This window comes from Marmota marmota, unplaced genomic scaffold (assembly GCF_001458135.2).
Source record: "Marmota marmota marmota unplaced genomic scaffold, marMar, whole genome shotgun sequence".
Classification (NCBI taxonomy): domain Eukaryota; kingdom Metazoa; phylum Chordata; class Mammalia; order Rodentia; family Sciuridae; genus Marmota; species Marmota marmota.
Genome location: NW_026000164.1, coordinates 19,304,565 through 19,324,478, shown reverse-complemented (window position 1 = coordinate 19,324,478; position 19,914 = coordinate 19,304,565). Strand labels below are relative to the sequence as shown.

The window sequence follows — 19,914 nt, the reverse complement described above, 5'->3', positions numbered from 1 at the left end:
CATGGGCCTCAGTGTTCTCCCCCACAGCATAATAACCCACTTTAAAAAGGCCCCACTGTATCAAGATCCTTGCTGACATAACATGCATATATACACTTGTGTATATATTAAATGTTTTTTTTTCTACAAATATTCCTTCAATCAAAGGTTCAAGAAGGGCTATTTTGAGGAAGATTTAATGGGATTTGTAATGCAAAACCTCAAATGAATTCTGACTTAACTAAAGACAACTCTGGAATATAAAGTGTGATTGTTGAAAGCTTGCTTTTTCTAGTGACTACAACCTAATCTAAAAAAATAAATTAGTCTCCCATGCCAGGAAGAAACCCAAGGAGGCATGCTTTGAGGAGACTCAGCCTTAAGTCAGTAAATTCTGAGGCACTCATTGTAAGTGATCAGAACACTCTCAGCGAGCCTCATTCCCCAAGAGGCCCTCTCTGATACTGTAAGACGGCTCCCCCTTTGAAAAGCAAATGTGTTACTCCTTGTTGAGAAAAATCCAGAGCTGTGATCCACATGCTATAGTTCTGAATCCTTTTCATGTCCTTCGTATAGCTTGATCAGTGCAAAATTCACCTGTAAACATATGTGAAAGCCTTTCTGGAATTCAGAAATCTGTAACTGGAGCCTGAGGGAGCAGAAGTGAGATGCCAAGGAAGAGGTGGCTACTCGGCAATTTGGAACTTTTAACCATGATTCCAAAAGATTTTTAACACAGCACTGGCTTTCCAAAAAAGAACTGTGTAGCCCTGACCCACAGGCAGTATAATGATGCTGTTGAAGTGTGTATTAACCATGGCCACCGATAATCGTATTCTCCCTTTGCAGACTGAACAGTCGCTAGGGCAGAGCGGGACTGCCTTTCCATTTAGTCCCTAAAAGCAGTGAAGCCTGTGCTTGAGACGCTCTGGGTGGAATGCTTGTTTTGGAGACCATTCAGCGGATAGCATTGGGTTTCCTCCATTTAACCAGGTCACCCAGGCATGGAATGCACAGCTCTGCCAGACAGGGAGCGTTGTGGATGCCTGAGAAACAACAGCTTGCCCGGGCTACTGAAGAGAAGAGAGGCCATGGTTTCCTTTTTCTCTGGTTTGAATGGCAGCCTTGACGTCACAACAGCTAGGAACTACTAGAGGGACAAATAACAAGGCACAAGCCAAAAGGGCCTTGCTCTTGTTGCAGTGGCAGGGCCATTTTAATCTTGTTCTGATACCTTCTGTGGCTGCAGTGTCGGCATGAGTGGAGATGAAGGCCTGGAGCTTACACATAAAGGCAGTCTCTGGGCTGGTGAAATAGACCTTTGGCTAGTGCTAATTGCCTTCGAAACCTGATCAATGACAGTTCCTGAATTAAACTTGTTTCAGACAGCACAGACTTCCCAGGGAATGCTTGTGGGATTTTGCTGATGGTTCAGTCACTGGCACTTTCCCTGAAGGCTAAACTTCCTGTATTTAAAAGCAGATCTCTTTTAAGAGCGTTGGCACATAAGCATCCTGGAAACACAGGAGCTCATGAAAGCAGGCAGTCTTTGAAGGACTAGGATAGAAACATCCTTTAAGAGGTTTTATAATTTAAGTTTGAGCACGTGAACATGTGCATTAGCACCCAACTGCAGGTGTCTGAACAAATGGGTGAGCGATGCTGGATGCTGGCAGGCTCCCCTCACCCTTGTCCACCATTGAGTTGCCTGTATAAGTCACCAGAGCAGTTTGAAAAGTATGATTACAAAGTATGTTTACAAATTATTTTTGGCTACATGAGTGTCAGATAATTTATTTCCATTACAAATGCAATGCTAACCCTAGGCATCCTGACAATCTGCAGACTGGATCTCAAAGTTTCATATGAACGGAAAAGAACTTTCTGTTGCCACATATGTGCTCTAAGTCTATCTTTGGGGCACTAGACACTTTCACAAAACCCAAACCCACAGTGCTCAGGGTTCTTTGGGACAACTTCTACTGAAAAACCAGAAGTTGAAAGGGATGTCTGTGAGGACTCATGCGCGCATGCTAGAGGAGCGGGGATAGAGCACAACATACCAGGAGGCAGTGGAAGCACCTGCTCTCACTTCTGTGCTCTTTCAAGAAGTTCAGTGAAAGGAACCAGGCTTCTGAGATACTTGGCTCCTTTTATCAGCTCTTTCCTATCTTAATTAAATGAGCACTCCCAAATCACTTTTTCCTAAGGTCATCATGTCAATCTTGCTTCATGAGAATGATCTGCTATTGAGACTTACACACTTTCGAAACAAAAGAAGATAAAGTTCTTATCCAAGACTCTTTCTTACAAGGCCTACAACAGAGTATTACCCTTCGGCTGCTTCCAGGTGCTCCTGTCAACCCATGTCCTCTACAGGTATCTGGGGCCTACAGGTGTTTGGCCTTTGGATTCACATGATTTTACCTAGGTAGATAGCAGCAAACCACTGTCCTGTTCCTGCTATCTAAAAAGATCTGAGTATGTTCAGCGATTAAACAATAGAGAAGGTAAAGCAAAAATGACCTTTTTTTTTTGTTATACTCAAGAGGTTAAACTTATTCTAGCCCTATTTGGCTATTCTATTCAAGAGGCAAGTTTCTGTAGCCGAACCCTTGTTTTTATTTTATAAGAGCTTTTTACAGTTTAAGAACTATAATTAAGTTTCCTCTGAACTGATTTATTAAACCTAAGTTTTCAAGAAGAGAATGATGGGATTTCTCAAACTATTATGTTTCCAGAGGGGGGACAACTTGTTTTTATTGTTATAGTATAAGGGATAAGACAGTAAGTGGGAAAAATGTTTTTAATCTGTATTCTGATTAGTATTTTTTAATGTTCAAATTCTTAGTTATAAACTGCAGTAAACAAGCAGACATTCATTAAGAAGCAACTGCTGAAAGGGAGATATTTCAAAGAGTGGAAAAAAATAAAACATGATGTGATTAAAACCCTACACACGTCTTTACTCCAAGGCAAACACTGTGGCCATCTGGGTGTTCAGAAGGTGCCAACCATGGTTGGGATCTAGATTTGATTCATGTCATAAAGCAAGCACCATATTTAATGTGTGAAGACCAGAAGACCTAGAACCCCATGGAAAAGATGGTGGTGAAGTATGCTGGTAATATTGAAATGAAAGGTTTATTTTAAAATTATTTAAATATGTTGACTGAGAGCTGGGATTGTGGCTCAGTGGCAGAGTGCTTGCCTCGCGTGTGTGAGGCAATGGGTTCGATTCTCAGCACCACATATAAATTTAAAAAAAAAAAAAGGTCCATTAACAACTAAAAAATTATAAATAAAAGAATGAATAAATAAATAGGCTGATCGATTCCAAACCTCGACAAATAATGCTCTAATGTTGCACCCTTCATGAGAAATGCTGCAAAGATCATTTTCAGCTTTAACAAGTTCCTGCTCTAATTTTCTCTTCATTTGCAACTCCTTTTGGATCTTAGTGCTAGCTGCTTTTAGTCAGAAGAACCAAAAAAGATGATATTTGTTCCTAGGGGACCCAAAGTCAGACCCTGAGAATTTATACCCTGGACATGTGACCTTTACTGAAAGCTCTGTTTATTCTTGCTTTCCTGGGGACTGAGAAGAACCTGAGTACCATAATCCTCCTTTCCAGTGACAGGAAATAGGAAATGTGCTATGCCAAGCCATTTCCAGCACACATGGCGGGCTTGGGAAAGCTGACCTGCTGTCCAGGGCTCCTCAGCAGGGCAGCCTGGTGGCTTTCCTTATTTTATCACATGCTCTCTTACTGTCAGTTCTGCATGAACACAGGCTCAAACCCATCTCCAGGCTGAGGACACTGATGAGATTTTCCTGTGAATTTTCTTTCAGAACTGACAGGCATTGTAAATGCCACATAAATGAGCTGTCCCTGTACCAATCCCTCTTTTGTACATGGCAGAGATAATTATATTCTAGATCAACTTACTTGTAAAAAAATTGATTTTTAGAAAGTTTTTTCCTTCTCTTTCTCATGCCCCACCCAAGGCATCATCTAATCTTATAATTCACACATGAGAAATTTGTTTTCAGGGTCTGTCACTTGAGTGTGTTAGGGAAACTACCTATCTACTTATCTATCCTTTATGTACTTGACAAAAACAAAACAAAACCCGCTATGGTACCAATTTCCAAGGGTGACTGCATAGTAGACCACCTTACAGAACCAAGTCTTCGTCAAACCACATATGCCTGTGACGTTACCCCTCGTAGGTAACAATGAAAGAGCCACACTGCCCCGGGCTTGTGGATGTGCGCATAGCTGACAGGTGCCAGGCTCCCTGGGCTCACCGAGACGCGGGCCCGGCAGTGGGTGAAAGAAGGAGCCTTCCACTCCTGACTGTCATCACTGCTGCTGCTGCTGCTGTCTGCGGCCTGTCTCTTCCTCTCCTCTGCACGCTCATGAAGGCGTGATGGAAGGAGGGAGAGGCAGGGGAAAGGCAAGGTAGGAGGCAGGGGACAGAAAGAACGGAGAAGGAGGGAAGGAGGGAGGCACAGAAAGGCAGAGCAGCCACTACACTGGTTCTAGTAAACAGGAGTACTTTTGCAGTTTCATCTGTTTTTCATCCCTACAGTTTAAATTTCTATGGAACTACTAACTCATCAAAACTTGTCATAACCCATGACCCTTTAACATTAAAATAAAATCCTTATTTATGGCAGAGAGGCATAGAAATAATGAATGATCCACTCCTAGGCCTTTCTTGTTTTACCTGCCCAGCATCCACCACAGCAGCCAGTTTCTGCACTGCCCCGTCAAGTTCTCTGGTATGAACACAGGACCGGGTGTAGGAGCTGTGATACATGTTCAGCATTTTTTCCATTTTTATTCATTCAACATGTCTTGTAAATACAAAGCTCAGACTTTAACTTTGGATATATTTTGCAAAGGAAGAATTCATTCTTAAGCAATTCTCCTCATTTTTACCATCTATATATACAGAGGTTTCTGGTAATGACACTTTTCATCTGGGAGTCATTTATTACCAGTGAGCAGGGTCACTAAGATAGGTCATGTCACTGAGGGAGGATGCTCATGAACCCCCGGATTCCAGGTTCTGGGGGAAATGTAATATGCCAAGGGTTCTTCGTCAAACCACATATGCTATAATGTCAGAGTCTAGGGCAACCATGCCAAAAAGACCTCAGAGGTCAATGAGTCCCATATGTCCTCCCTATCCAGATTTTAGAGCCAGATCAGAGGTCAAGGGACCTGCCCAGGCCTCCTGGCTTCTTGTCTTATATTCTTTCCCTAGCAAAACCAACAGCACTTTACAATCACAGAAATCATTAGTCATTAATTAATCATTAAAACTGTAAGAAATCATTAACCCTTGCAACAAACAACCCATTACTGCATTTCAGGTAAGGAAGTGGAGGTAGAAAGTGGTGACTTGACTGACCCAAGCTTACACAGTTCATCACTTAATCAGGCACAGTGGCGGTGTGCAACTGTAATCTCAGCAACTCAGGAGGCTGAGGCAGGAGGAACCCAAGTTCATGGTCAGCCTGGACAACTTAGTGAGACCTGTCTCAAAACAAACAAAAACTTAAAGGAGAAAAAGGGGGGGAAAAAAAAAAAAAGGCTCGGACTTGAAGACTCCTGGGCCAGGCAAAGGTCACATGGTTTAGCAAATCTCAGCAACTGACTGTCATCAATGAAATGGGATCAATGTCACCTGTCTTCTCACAGTGCATTTGTGGGGCACAACTACCTAATGCCCTTCTGTCAAGGTAGTGGAACATAAACTTCTACCATCTGTGGCTGTCCTGGGAATCATGAGAATCAACGGCAAGAATGCATGCTCTCTAGAATCCTGATACTAGGTGTCTCCTATGATGACCCTCCCTCAAAGATCCAAACCACACCAGGCCACTCAGCTTCCATTCTGCTGAAACTCCTCTCTCAGTTATGTTTCTCAATCAACCCATCAGAATGTATCATTGGCTGAGGGACGAGTCTGTCTAGCAATCTTCTGGTGAGAAAGGTGATAAACCACTGCCCACACTCTCTGTCCTCAAGCAATTTATAACTCATGCAATTCTTCTTTCTTTTCCTGGATATTTACATCTTTTCCTTGACCAATGTGGCTTTTTCATAAATGCAGGACACTAATTCCATCATACAGCAAGAAGGACAGGAAGGTGCCAATTCAGGTGGCTGAGCTAGTTCACCTGGGTCCTGGCCTGAATCACCACAGTGTCAGCAAAATGTCACCTCCCCATTACCCCCTCCCAGTGGCAGTTAGCTGAGAGCTGCATTCCAGCTTCCTCTGCAAGAGACCTGTAAGCCCAGCTGCAGCTGTAGCTGCAGCCTTGCAGCCACAGCACAGGCTTCACCCTTTGGCACACCCTGGTGGGAGACAGGATCGGGGGCCAGCAGTCCATGACCTAATCCTAGTGCCCACATGAATTTGTTAAAGGCCCTCAGAGAAAAATCATGTTTTCCCTGGCTGGGGCTTGGCATCCTTGCTTTAAAAAGGATTCTTCAGTATTTACTGCAGTAAAATTAAGTACTTTCAAATTTCTGCCAGATCCCCTGGAGATATATGGTTTATGTTAAATGTGACACTTGAAAGGCCATGCCCACTCACTGGGTGGCTGCAGGCAAGAACATAAACTGGCAGACATCATTTTCAATGAGTGCAGAGTGGGCACCAGGTAGGGAGGACGTGCCCCATGAGGACTGAGGCTGGGCTCAGAAGCAAGACTAGATACCATGGAGACAAAGCCCTCTGCTGGGTTCAAGGTAGAAAAACTTAAAATGTGATCTCAAATGTCTGAACTTTTAAAGCTGAAGGAGCTGGGATAAGCCAAGAATTTAAAGAAGGGCAATGCCACACGGGAGCAAGGACACAGCTTTTAGAAGTTGACCCTATGGATTCAAATCCCAGGTCCACCTTTATGAGCTATGGTTTCCTCATCTGTAAAGCATGAATAAACAGAACATTCTTCTCACAGATTGGTTGAAGATTAGAACAGTTAACACAGGCAAAGTAGGTACTCAGTAAACATTAGCTAATAGCTAAAAGCTAACGAAGCACTATAATAAAATATAATAATTACATGCCCTATGCGTTTCATTTGACAAAACAAATTTATCTACATGGTTTCATCTGGATCTCACAAAACTCCCTGAAATAGACAGTAATCTGAATACTTAACCTTCACACCACACTTTTCTCCATTTTCTTAGAAGCTCCTATTCTCATTTCTTCCCTTGTATGTCACATTTCAGCAAAGTGACTGTGCAGATATGCAAACAAACACATTTAAGAAATAAAATGTAATCCCTGTTTATAAAACAAAACAAAACCCATAACTGATGGGTTAACAGCAGTCAAGAAACAGCTAGAGAGAGAATGCATCAGACACTGCCGACGTGCTCATACTACCACCCCAGAACTCTTCCCAGAATCAAACTGAGCAGCCACCTGTTACTCAACAATGCTCCTGGATTTCTTAGACATCCCAAGCTCAGCATATCTAAAGCACAGCACTTTGCTTTTCTCTCACTCTTCTCATAAATAAGATAGTGAATAGATTGGAACATGGTCATATACTAGAAAATTACAACCATGTAGATGAAGGAACTGCACCTATACCAACAACACAGAGGAATTTCACAAATGTAATGTGGAGAACAAATCTCAAGCTGCTAGAAGTCCACAATACAGAATAAAACTATTTTTACATATCTCAAAGTATCTTTAGCAATGCATATTTATGTGATAAAAATATTTGCCTTAAAAATCAAGAAAATTATAAATAAATTAAAAATTTCATATAGTAAGGAAAAGCAGGAGAATGATAGAATCTATAATGTGCAAATTCTTAGACAGGTAGTGGTTTGCTGACATACATTTTTGAATTATGCTTTACAGTCCATGTTACCTCGAGCGGCCACTTATATGTTACCTATGATCTTCTGTATGTATATACCAAATACAAATTACAAAGAATTGCTGCCCACAAAATTTGTACTGAAAGTAACTCATATTTGAAAACAATGAACTGAGAAAAGAAAAAAAGTAACTCTTGCTTAATAATATGAGGAAATTAATTATACTAATCAATTGGTGATAGAATATAATTACTTTAGCAAGGATGAATAAAACATAATAAGTGAATCAACAACAACAACAAAAAAATGACCAGGTTCACAGATCAGAACAAGTGTATTTAATTCAGAATCTTCCCCCTACTTTGCAAGGCTTTCTTTCTTAAAAGCAAAATTAACTGGTGCTACTTGCTCAGTATTATTTGGCAGATGGACTTGGACTATCTGTGGCCAAGTGTAATAGGACCACTTCCCTGCTGGTCTTGACCCTCTGGAGGCCAAGGCCGCCCAGAAGCCCTGGTGCCCTGGTGTAAGCCAGTCCCTAAGCTACTCTTCTTTCTTCCATTAGCACTGACTGCAGAGGTTTGCTACAGCAAAACCTCTGTTCCTTTTAGAACATCTCAGTTGCAATTCTTAAAATGAATACAGTATCTGAGGTGATTTTAAAAGGAAGTGGCCGAGCTCAAAAAAAAAAAAACAAAAACAAAAAACAGGCATGATGTGCCTTGTTTATCGATCTGTTTGAACAGGCATTAACAACAACAACAACAAAAAGGGCCGTATATTTCTTGTCCTTTTTATGTAAGAGTTGGATCTATGTGAATGGCCAGGGAGGAGGAGATAGTTTGGTTTAGATTTGGCATGTGGTTTAGGAGAAGAAATGTCTTTGTAGCTGGTCCTAAATATTATGGTAACTTGGACTGAGTTAGTCTCCAAGGGAGAAGTTGCCACATGTTAAAACAGAAGCGACTGGGCTTGGCAAGGCAGGGAATGAAAGAATTACAATTAAAGCAACACTATCTCCATCATGGCAGATCAACTTCCTGGGAGAGCAACTGGCTTCCTCCTCCCTCCACGTTTGACCAAATCAAGCACCGTCTTTTCAAATCTGTCTTCACCATATTCGAATGAACATCAAATGGTGGAGTTAATTTATAATGAATTCTTAAAGAGAAATCTCTCTCCCTCCTTACTAATAAATAAATTTTAAAATCCAGAATAAAATTCAAAAAGAGGGGCACCAGCAAATATTCTGAGTTTGGGAAAGTTAGGAGGGAACGTTTTTCCAATGTATTAATTTTATAGCTCCATGAAATAAGATTGCCTTCCGTTTGGCTACATATGCTACCACCTCTCATTTAAATGTTTACAAATTACATTCCAACTGCATCGGTTTCACTATTTTGAGTGGTCATTACCAATCATGAGTGGTCTTGCTCTGAAGCTTCTCAAAGCCTACAAAGGTGGCCATCAGGCATAAAACAGGCTGGTAATGAGTTTAAGAACTAAAAGTTCTAAAGTTTCTGCAAGGCTTTGGTTTGGATATCAATTTCAAGGTGTTTCACACTGATAATGATGGAGTTTGTAGCTATTTTGGTCATTATAAAAGGCAGCATAAATGAAACAGAATAATTATGTACACAGACCCATGTATTCATGTATTTAAGGAAACACATGAGCCTAGCAACTATTCTTCTTCTAGACCATGCCATCTTTTTTACAGGGAAAAGAAATTCACATTATTTACTGTAGCTCTGCTAGGAATCATCTTCATATTACTTGCACAATTAAAGATAAGAATATAAGGAAAGTAGAGACTAAACACTGAATGCCACCTGATTCTGATTTACATTTTTTTTTTGGTCAAACTTTAATAATAATTTATCATTTCCCAGAGGAAAAAATAAGCTTATATCACAGTACTGAAGAGAATTATCATTGATATCCAGTTATGAGAATCAAAAGAAATGAATTTAAGGGTAAAAAAAAATGCTACAAAATATAAACAATACAAATTTCAGTTTATATGGCTCCCTGTGTATTGTCATATATTTTGTTTTAAAAGCAAGGAGATATGTTCATGAAACTGGTGACAAAATAAAGTAGGAGGATGGGTGTGTGAGGAGAAGTAATGAGATGATTCTGGAATAACAAAAGGAGAGAGAACTTCAGGAATGTTTTAAAAAATATATAATCTGAGGATTTTGTCAAAGCACTGGTATCACTTAGGTGTTATCCTAGACCACTGAGAAGTACAGGCACTAAGATGGATCCGGCTGTGGGACGGAGCTGTGGAGAGGCCTCACCCGGGCTGCTCCTGGGAAGGAGAGCTCATGGCAGGAGACAGAACTCCCTGACTGCAGCCCAGGCAGGTGCACTCAACTTGAAGAATGGATAGAGAAACGTCCTCAAACTGTAACTTGAGGGCTAAATCCCCACGAGTCCACAGTGTCCTCACAGGTCTGTGCACTCTCCCTGGCCCTGCAGTGAATTACAGAAGGGATGTGGTGTTCCAACACACAGCCATTTGGACATGACCGCAGAAGGCACAACGAGCCCATTAGTCACTCTACACACACACTGAGCACATACCAGGCACTGCGTCTGACAGAAGTGAACCCAGTGAGCAAAGTCCATGCCCTCACAGAGCCTGGCTCCACCAGGCAAGAGTAGTGGGCTCCAGGAGGTACACCGGGGCACAGCAGCGTGTCTGAGAGCACTGGCTTAGGAGTCATTCCCGCAAGGTTGAAACTCCTTGTTCTGCTACTTAGCCTGGAAATATTATGTAACTCCCCGATCACTGCTTGCTTTATATATAAAATGGGGAGGGATCAGCCTACCTTCTTTGGGCTGTTGAGAAGACTCAAGGAGATGTTTACAAAGCACTTATAATGATACCTGGCACACAACAGACCTAATAAATGCCAGAGAACCAAGGGAACACAAATGAACTTTGCTATCTTCTTCCCCCAAAAATGTGAGACAAGAAGCCAACCCACATTACCACTCTGTCCTATTACTACCTGAATCTGGGCATTAGATGACCACTAGTGTCAGCCACAGGAAAGTGCAGTGACCAAAACACACCTCAGCAGGAGGCCTACAATGTTGCTGTAATAAGAATGTTGTTTTTTAAGGAGAGAAGTAGCAGTGGGCAGCCTCTTCAAAAATAACTTACAGCGTTTTCTTTAACACATTATTGCACCATAATGAATGTTCTGGACATAGCTCCAAAGGGAGAGATGGACACCCTAAGCTGAGCAGTAGCAGAGTGGTACAGTTAGGAGCACAACCTCTGCAGCCACACTGCCTGAGTCCCCTCCCCACCCAGTCCCTGCTCTATTAATACTCATTAGCTCTGCAGTGAAGACCATACTGCCTATTGGGTATCAGTGTTTAAAATCTATAAAATGGGGATTATGTTATTATGTTAGTCCCTATTTCGTTGGGTAGTTCTAAGAATTAAAATTACTAACACCTGTAAAGTTAATTACAACAATCTCTGACAGACAGCAAAAATTCTGTATTAGTAAAGATGATGCATGGCAAACCCAGTAACGTTATTACCTTGCTGATAAAAACATGGGGCACAAATAGTAAGAAATCAACTGAACTACGCCAGAGGACCCTCACACTTTCTCTTGGCTCTCTTGCCAACTTTCTACATCACTGTGGGCACACCATGTCCCTTCTAATTTCACTTTTCTCATCTACACAACAAGCAAAATACAGGTACACTGAGAATGCCTGGAGAAGCGGACACAGCCGTTTGCTAGTACAAATTAGGCATCTCTAATCTAAAAATGTAAAATCTCTCTCTTTTTTTTTTTTTTTTGAGCACCATGTTGGAGTTTCAAATTGGAGATATTCAAGAGGGTTACAGTCTATACAAGTATCCCCAAACTGAAGGAACCTGAAACCTGAAACACTTCTTGTCATAGGCATTTCAGATAAGGGACAGTCAACTGTACATAACTCAAATTTCTACATCTTCTTATCTGTATCAGTCAAGATTCTCCAGAATGGAACCAATGGTGTGTGTGTATGTCTGTCTGTCTGTCTATGTAGAAAGGTGGGGAGATAAAATTTATCTTATAAGGAATCCACCTGTCTCATCTGATTACGGGGACTAGAAAGTCTAAAAGCTGCAGGGCATGCCAGAAACCCAGGAGAGCTGACACTCCAATCATGAGTCTGGAGGCAGAATTCCTTCCTCCTCATAAGACTTCTGTCTTCTCCTAAGGCCTTCAACTGACTAGGGAAGGTAATCTGCTTTACTCAAAGTCTATTAAATGTTAACCTCATTTTTAAAACACCTGCATAGAAACATCTAGCCAAATATCTGGGTAGCATGACCAAGCTGGGCTGAAACAAAATCAGCCATCACACTGTTTTTTCAAAAGAAGGGGTACTGAGGACAAAGACTTTTGACCATAAAGAAACTTCACTTCCTGTTTCAGATAATATTTGGGGTCAGAGAGTCTAGTGAAGTGCACTTTCCTTAGAGGTGAATTCAAAGTCTGCAGAATGCTTCAAACCAGCATCCAGAGGATGCTGAATCTGGGCAGTAGGTTGAGCCACTGGGAGGATGCATACAGTCCCCAGGAAAGACAAGGGGCAGAACCAGGGTCCATGCATGGTGCTGTGAGTGCCAGGTGGATAACAGGAAAGGTGGGTTGTAAAGCCAGGAGAGCACCCCCAGCTAAAATGGCTGCCCAGTCCACTGTCCCGTCACAGTGGACTCCATCCCAGTATGCCCATGCCACTCCATCCCAGGCAGTTCCAATGTCCCACGACTCTCTAGGCAGTTCCAACGTCCCACCTCTTGCATCTCTCTAGCTTCCCCACACCCATAGTGTCCACTCATCCAGGTGTGGCTCCCCTCCTACCTGCATTATCAGGACATTCTGCAGACTCCCCATTTCTGGCCATTCACTGACCATGCTACCCACACGGGGATATCAGGCTGGGCTTCTTCAGGGAAAGCCCACTGCAACTCCTGAACCACACTCTTCAACTGCTCCCCAGGGATTTATTAGGCTGAGATCATTTAGTCTACGACATTTAAGGTCCTCCCAGAGCTCACCTCTGCACACGTCTGCCATCTATCTGATTGTCTCTTTAGTCACTTCTACACATTGCTGCCCAGCAACTCCAGGTCAGTGACTGCCCGTTCTGTATGCCAGTGCTTCCCATCCCTATGGATGCCTCCGCTCATGTCTCCTTGGTCAGGGACATTCTCTCCCAGGTTCTCAACTACCTTTCTTCCAACGTCTGTCTCAAATGTTCCTTATCCATGTGGCATTTCTACATCTTCCTGCTACAGATTCGATTTCCTTTCTTCAAACTTGTGGCAGGCATTAACTTTTTATTCTATCTTTATTATACATTTCTCCCCTCCTCTGCCCTCATTCTAATTATTTCTTCTGTGCACAGAACCTTAGCTTCAAGCTCTCAAGGGCAGTGTCAGCTCCTGGTCCACAGGTCCTGTTGTGGAAAGGCATGCAGGTCCGCCTATGGACCCCAGACTCCTGCTGAGCACTAGCCTTTCCTGTCTGCAGTCACGTAGCACGGGCTTCCAACGGTGCCCAGCACTGAGCCACACTCAAGTGAGGTCATCCACAAGGAATGCCAACTAAGCCATAGGATAGAAATTCTGTCTGTCTGGAATGTAACAAAGGGGGATGAGAAGAAGCCTTCTCCCCTACACCCAGAGGTGCAAGACACCTTCAAGTTCACTATCTCCGCAAGCACTATACATCTTAGTATGTAAAGTATTTAGTGTGACACAAGTACCCTCTTTTCTTTTTGGTGTGTGTGGGTACTGGTATTTGAACCCTGGGGCGCTCTACCACTGCACTACATCCCCAGCCCTGCCCCCATTTTTTTACTTTAAGACAAGACCTCACTAAATTGCTGAGGCTGACCTTCAACTGTGATCCTCCTGCCTCAGCCTCCTGAGTTGCTGAGATTACAGGCAGGTACCACCAGGCCTGAAATGAGTACCCAATTTAAATTTTCCAGGTGTGGTGGCACAAACCTTTAATCCCAGCAACTTGGAAGGCTGAGGAAGGAGGATCTCAAGTTGGAGGCCAGCCTTGGCAATTTAGCAAAACCCTATCTTAAAGGAAAAAATAAAAAGGGCTGAGGATGTAGCTCAGTGTTAAAAGTACTATAGGTTTAATACCCAGTATTGAAAAAAATTTTTTTTTCAAAAAATAATCTCCCTTGGAGAATACAAAGTTATTCTAATAATGTCCAAAACCTTTTTGGACCTTGTATTTTATGTAGCCATGATTTCTTTTTATGGAATGAAAGCCTTATTATGGAATGAAAGCCTTTCAGTGGATTGAGAATTAGAATTTCAGAAATAAATCCTAGTCTCCTCAACCTTAAAATAAAGAAATTTTTGAGGGCATTCATTTCCAAAATTCTATTATATAAGCTACATTAAAAATAATGAATACAATTTGTATTTTCCTACCAAGGCTTAAAATTTGACTTTCACACCAGCTGGTTCTAGAAACACCCTGGTACTGACCTCTGCTGTGGCACCTGTCAGTCAGCCTGCAGTGTTACTTCCATATATGTAATTTGCCCCACTACATGGCATGCTCCTGGAATGCCACGTCCATGACCTGCACATGCCCAAGCGAGGTACTTACTCCTGGGATGGAGCAGATGGCCCACGGAATGCTGACAAGAATCAGTGACTTGCCAGGTGCAGTGGCACACATAATCCCAGAGACTCAGGAGGCTAAGGCAGGATGACTGCAAGTTCGAGACCAACCTCAGCAACTTAGTGAGGCCCTAAGGACTTAGGAAGACGCTGTCTCAAAATAAAAAATAAAAAATAGCTGGGGATGTAATTCAGTGGTTAAGCAACCCTAGGTTCAATCACCAGTAAAAAAAAAAGAAAGAAAAATCATCAGTGACTTAAATCTGTAGTTGGATCATCTATCTTATCCATCAGAGCTTACTGTTAGATCCTCCTTCCTCCTTCCTGCCTGGAGGACCAAGTTTCCCACTATTGTGGATTAACAAAGAAGATGGAAGACTCTTAAGGCTACAGCAGATGTAAACTTCTCAATGAGTTCCTGGCAGAGGGAGTATCATGGTGGTGAAGTTTAAATTCTTCCCAGCCAACACTCACTGGCATGTCTGTCTGTCTCCTGCCATGTGAGTTAAAGGTATTACTTCAGAATCACACTTTAGTTTATTTAGTACTCTTGAAATAAACACAAAAGGAAAAACTGAATCCCTTTAATCATATCTTTAAAAAAGACAGTCAAAAATCTACTTAAATATCTAACATTATTGCATGAAGGGAAACAAAAATGCCAGGAAGACCTGCCTATTCAGCACTGTGCCCTTCACCAAGGGAAACCCACATCTCCAGTGTCGTCAGTCACACAAATGGAGTGCCAACATCTTCAGAAACCTGCACATGCCTGTCCCAGACTCAAAACAAGTATATCTATGTTTCCAAGAAAGTTCATTACAAGTTGGTAAAAAGTTGGGAAAAAGAGTTCTAAATGAAATCATACAGAACTCTCACATTTTGTTTCACATAGATTGTAATGGGTTTAAGTAATATCACATTTCCACATCATGAACAGGAGTTCTACGATCTGGCATATTGTGGCAAGTTCATACTATTGCCTGGGAGCTAAGCAGAGTATGGAGAGACTCTCAATCATTTTAGATGACTCCATATTTTACATAAGTATATAAAAACTGAAAATAAAAATAACCAAAAATTTTAGAATGTTTTCAGTTCCAGTACAGTTTTTATGGAAGACAAAGCATTACTTCATATTCTCTTAACTAGCTAGTTCTAAAAACAGCACACATTTATTCCACTGATGGGGAAACTGAGGAAAGAAAACTTTTTTCATTTTGCTAAGAGAATTCTACTTCTCAAAAGCAATTAAGCCATGGCCCTAAGCTGGCTAAATTCTCCTGTAACATATTCTCATGAGACAGCGGCTAAAAGGCTTATTGCTTAACTGAAGGATAAACAATGTGAATTATTCTGGTGATTGGTTCGAGAAGCTGCAGCATAGCACCGAGCAACTTGGACATCTGTTCACATCCTTGCCCAGGTTCTCCCCTGAGATGGCAGTATGTATTGTAAATTAACAGGTACCCTTGATTTTGTAAGAATAATATTCCTGTACACCCCCACACGGACTGTACACAACCATATGCTGCCATCTTCCAATTGTACCCAGAGGAATGTGAAAATCTTTCCATGAAAAAGTAAAATCAATAAAAGTAAAGCTCCCCACTTTCCCTGCCAATAGTGTCCTCAGTAACAAAAGGGACAGAGACAGCAACACAGAGATTACAATACTCTCAGACCTAATTCAAGTGGAATTCTAAATGGATAAATGCACGTTATAAACTTTTTGTCACAAGTGCCATGCATGCTTATGTTACTATTCATTCTGAAACAGGCAGATCTTCAATGACCTTCTGGGTCACTGACTAGGGAGAAAGCTGGCTATAAAAAAGAGTGGGAGAAAAATAGGGGGGGTGTGTGCTTCCTTCCACCCCAGACCCCCTACTGCCTTGAATGAAAGAAGACAGATGGCGGCCACCTTCCCCTTTAATTAGGAGGGGCAGCTCACAAGGGAACAGCCCTGCGCACTTGGCACCATCTTTAACAAGACTGTTTCGATAGTAATGCTCTGCTCACTCACCCTTGACTCAAACTACTCTTGATCTTTAATTTACAAACCGAATCTCTGTAAATTTAAAAAATAGCTTTGGCCATACCAGTATATTAAAATTAAAAAAATAATTAAAGATGTTTGCTGAATTAATAATTTAGGGACATTCAAATGAAACACAGCTACTCTAGGTCCTATCACCACGACTTTGAGATACAAGGTGAATCCCTCTGACACTGACACTCTAACTTAAATCCACACAACATTCCACACTGGATTTAGAAGACCCCTGCTTCTACTTCTTGATTCTGCACCAAGTCATGCCGCCGCTCCTTCTACCTTCACAACATTATTATTCAAACAGGAAAAAATTCAAAAACAGTCTGTGGCAAAATCAGTCTGCTTTATAAGGAAAGATAAGTTAATTATAAATCACAAAGACTCTGCATTTCTATTTGTTTTGCATTTTCAAAACCATGGAACTTTGTATTAAAAATTACAGAAGGCATGTAACATCTCCGGAGACAGGATCAGCACAAAAAACAAAGAGAATGGAAGCCGGCAGAGTGTCATATTTAGGCTAGGGCTAACGAATATCTGTGTAGGTGAGAAGCCTCTTATTTATCTTCTGAAGACAAATGAACACTTTCCATCAATCTACAATTCACAAAACTTTCTGACATAAAGCTCAGTTTCTGTTGACTTCAGATCTCTATATATTTTGTCCCATCTTTATGTTAAATGTTTTTCGCCATATCATTATATAATGTATATTCCCTCTGCTCCTTTCCGTTTCCTAACAGGTTATTTAATTCCAGCCTCCTGCCCGGGACCCCTTGGCACCTGGCTTCAGCACAATTTCCACTTGGGGCCCCTCTGCCTTCACATCTGCCCTGGGGACAGGTACCCTTGCTGCTTCCAAATGGAAATCAGAGTGGCAAGCAGGGCAGTCTTGATAAGGAGTTCCTGGCCATAAAACAGTCTTGACAATGTCACTGCCATTTATCTAATGACACAGTTCTTGGGTTATTTAAAAAAAAGGAAAGGAAAAAAAAAACTTTGTTTTCTCCTTGATAATACATTTCAGTCTCTTGCTATCTCTAAAAAGCAAGTCAGCATGCTAGATATGGGAAAAGAGAGAAAAGATAAAAGAAGTCATTAGCTATTTAACAAACTCCATCTCTCACTTTCCAATGAAGGGGGAAAAACTTGGCATTTGCCAGATATTAAGTGTCTAACAATGTTAGCAAGAAAAAACACGCAGAAGACTGACTAACAAAGAAACAAACAAAACTTACTTTGCGTTCCAGCACCGTGAGCAGATTGGGCATAAGATGACGGCAATTCCTTCCTCAAGGCCCCTGCTTTCGTTTTAAAAGCTCAGAGTGTTCTCACACCCAGGTTTGCCCTGGGACTCACAGCGCCTGCGCTTTTGCAGATGCCCCAAGTTCACAGTTCATCTCAGAGACACTGCAGATACTTCTGGGGACCAGGAATCCCTGGCGCAGACTAAGACGACCTCTGGGTGCCACGTGGCACCACTGCTGTTGTTACTACACTGACACACACACCCAGGACACCCACTTGTTACCTCTGGAACCCTGCGGCCAGTAGATGACTGCTATCACGAATGCCCAGAGACCCAAGCCTCTGGCATTCTCAGGTTCAAGATTGGAAAACGCATTAAGACAAGAGCCACGCAGTCAGCAGAATTCTGCGCCATTAACTTTCTTGTTTACGCCTGTCCAAATAAGAACCAAAGGTATAAAACTCAAGGGACTATCTCACTATTGGTTGTGACTGCTATGTTCTGTGCTTTGAAAGGACTGGGTCCCATCTTGCCCTCTCAAGGTACTTTTAAGAATTTTAGATCAGAAGTATTCTTATTTCCTTCCTATGTGGGGGTCAAAAAAAAAAAAAAAAAACCCAGAAAAATCAACTAAAGACAGAAAAAAAAAAATCAAAACCCCAAGACAGTTCTGCTTAAAAATGTTAACCATTACTAAATCTCATCTATTTTTTTTAATCTTAAAACACACAACACACATATAAATGTGAAGTTTGTTTTGAAAAATTACTTCATCCATGTACTGTCCAGCTCATAAAAACAAACCTTCTTTTCCAGCAAAACGGGACACTTTGACCTTGTTTACTGCAGTGTTTTGAAACTGCTGTCTCGTAACTCCTGACATCACTGGCTGTGCATTAGCACCTTTCAGGCTGCTGGCCGCACATGCTGCTACCCCGCTCTTCATGCCCATGGCGAACACCCACACAACAGTAAGGACGGTAGCATTAGCCATGAGCCCACAAAACTCATCTCCCCGGCCACTTTTACAGGAGAACAAAAGCACTATACAACTGATACTTTTTAAGCCCCAGCATCCAAACCTAGTCCCAGCCATTCTTTCTCCTGACCCTCCCCCTGCCCAAGAGACAGGCTTCCTTGTTCACCACTCACCATGACTGGCAAGAATTCCTGCCACACAGCTTTCCTCACAGAGGATCTCGACCTACTTTTCAACAATAAAGAACTCCCTCAAACTTTTCTAAAGGAGAATTTGTTTTATTATATTTTAGAGCTTCAAAGAGGACTGCATTTCTCAGTTTGATAAATCCAAATTTACTGATATTTTTCCTTTTATGGAACGTGTTTTTGGAGCTGTATCTTTGTTGCATTTTAAAAGAAATTATTTTCTCCTGTAAGTCTGACACCTCTCTCTTCTGCCATCCCCAATTCTTAATCTAAATATGTCCAAATCAAAGCAAAGGATAGTTGTAGCCACTGGAATTAAGTCACAGTTACATCTTGGCAATATCTGTAACTTTCCTCTTTATGTAAAACAAAATCTCGGTCCTACAGTGATAGTCTGATTTTATAGAGTAATTAAAAACCTATGTTAACTATCTGATATCAACTGATAGCAATCTTGTTCCTATACTGAAACCACTAAGTCCTTGCAGTCAACAAGACATAAAGAACATAAAATCCACCTTTGAGCAAATATAGCCCTTGTCAGAGAGGAGGAAAAATACCAGGGTTAATAAAATCAATTAATTCGGGCTAAAGAACTACTAACAAGACCCTCCAAATGTCATGCTGTTACTATGACAACTTCAAACTGCTTTGAGTACATGTGATACGATTGTAAGATCGAGATAAACGAGTCATCCTGCTTGCTACAAGTTACTGTCACTAGGACCAGACAGAAGAGGATTCCACAGCCACTGGCGCGTCTAAAATATCAGATCGTTACCTTTTGGGAGCTGTTGTACTCTTCACTCGGCTTGTGAAAAGAGTAGCAAGTAAATGACTCTCTCAGTCCTGTGACTGTTAGTGCCCCACCATCTATCTGCCGGCACATTATTTTTTATAATGAAAGCAAAGTCCAACTCAAT

At 41.6% G+C, this 19,914-nt stretch overlaps 1 protein-coding gene across 25 annotated transcripts in view; it reads right to left on the bottom strand.

Annotated features, from left to right (window-relative positions):
* LOC125611641 overlaps positions 1-19,914 on the bottom strand; it is a 187,070-nt gene that overhangs the window by 36,711 nt on the left and 130,445 nt on the right. For 21 of the 25 annotated variants that reach the window (XR_007341855.1, XR_007341879.1, XR_007341877.1 and 18 more), the window contains one exon: positions 1-19,914. This exon is cut by the window's left edge. The exons of the other annotated variants lie outside the window; for them this stretch is intronic. The gene's annotated coding sequence lies outside the window, so the exon portion shown is untranslated. 25 annotated transcript variants of the gene reach the window in all.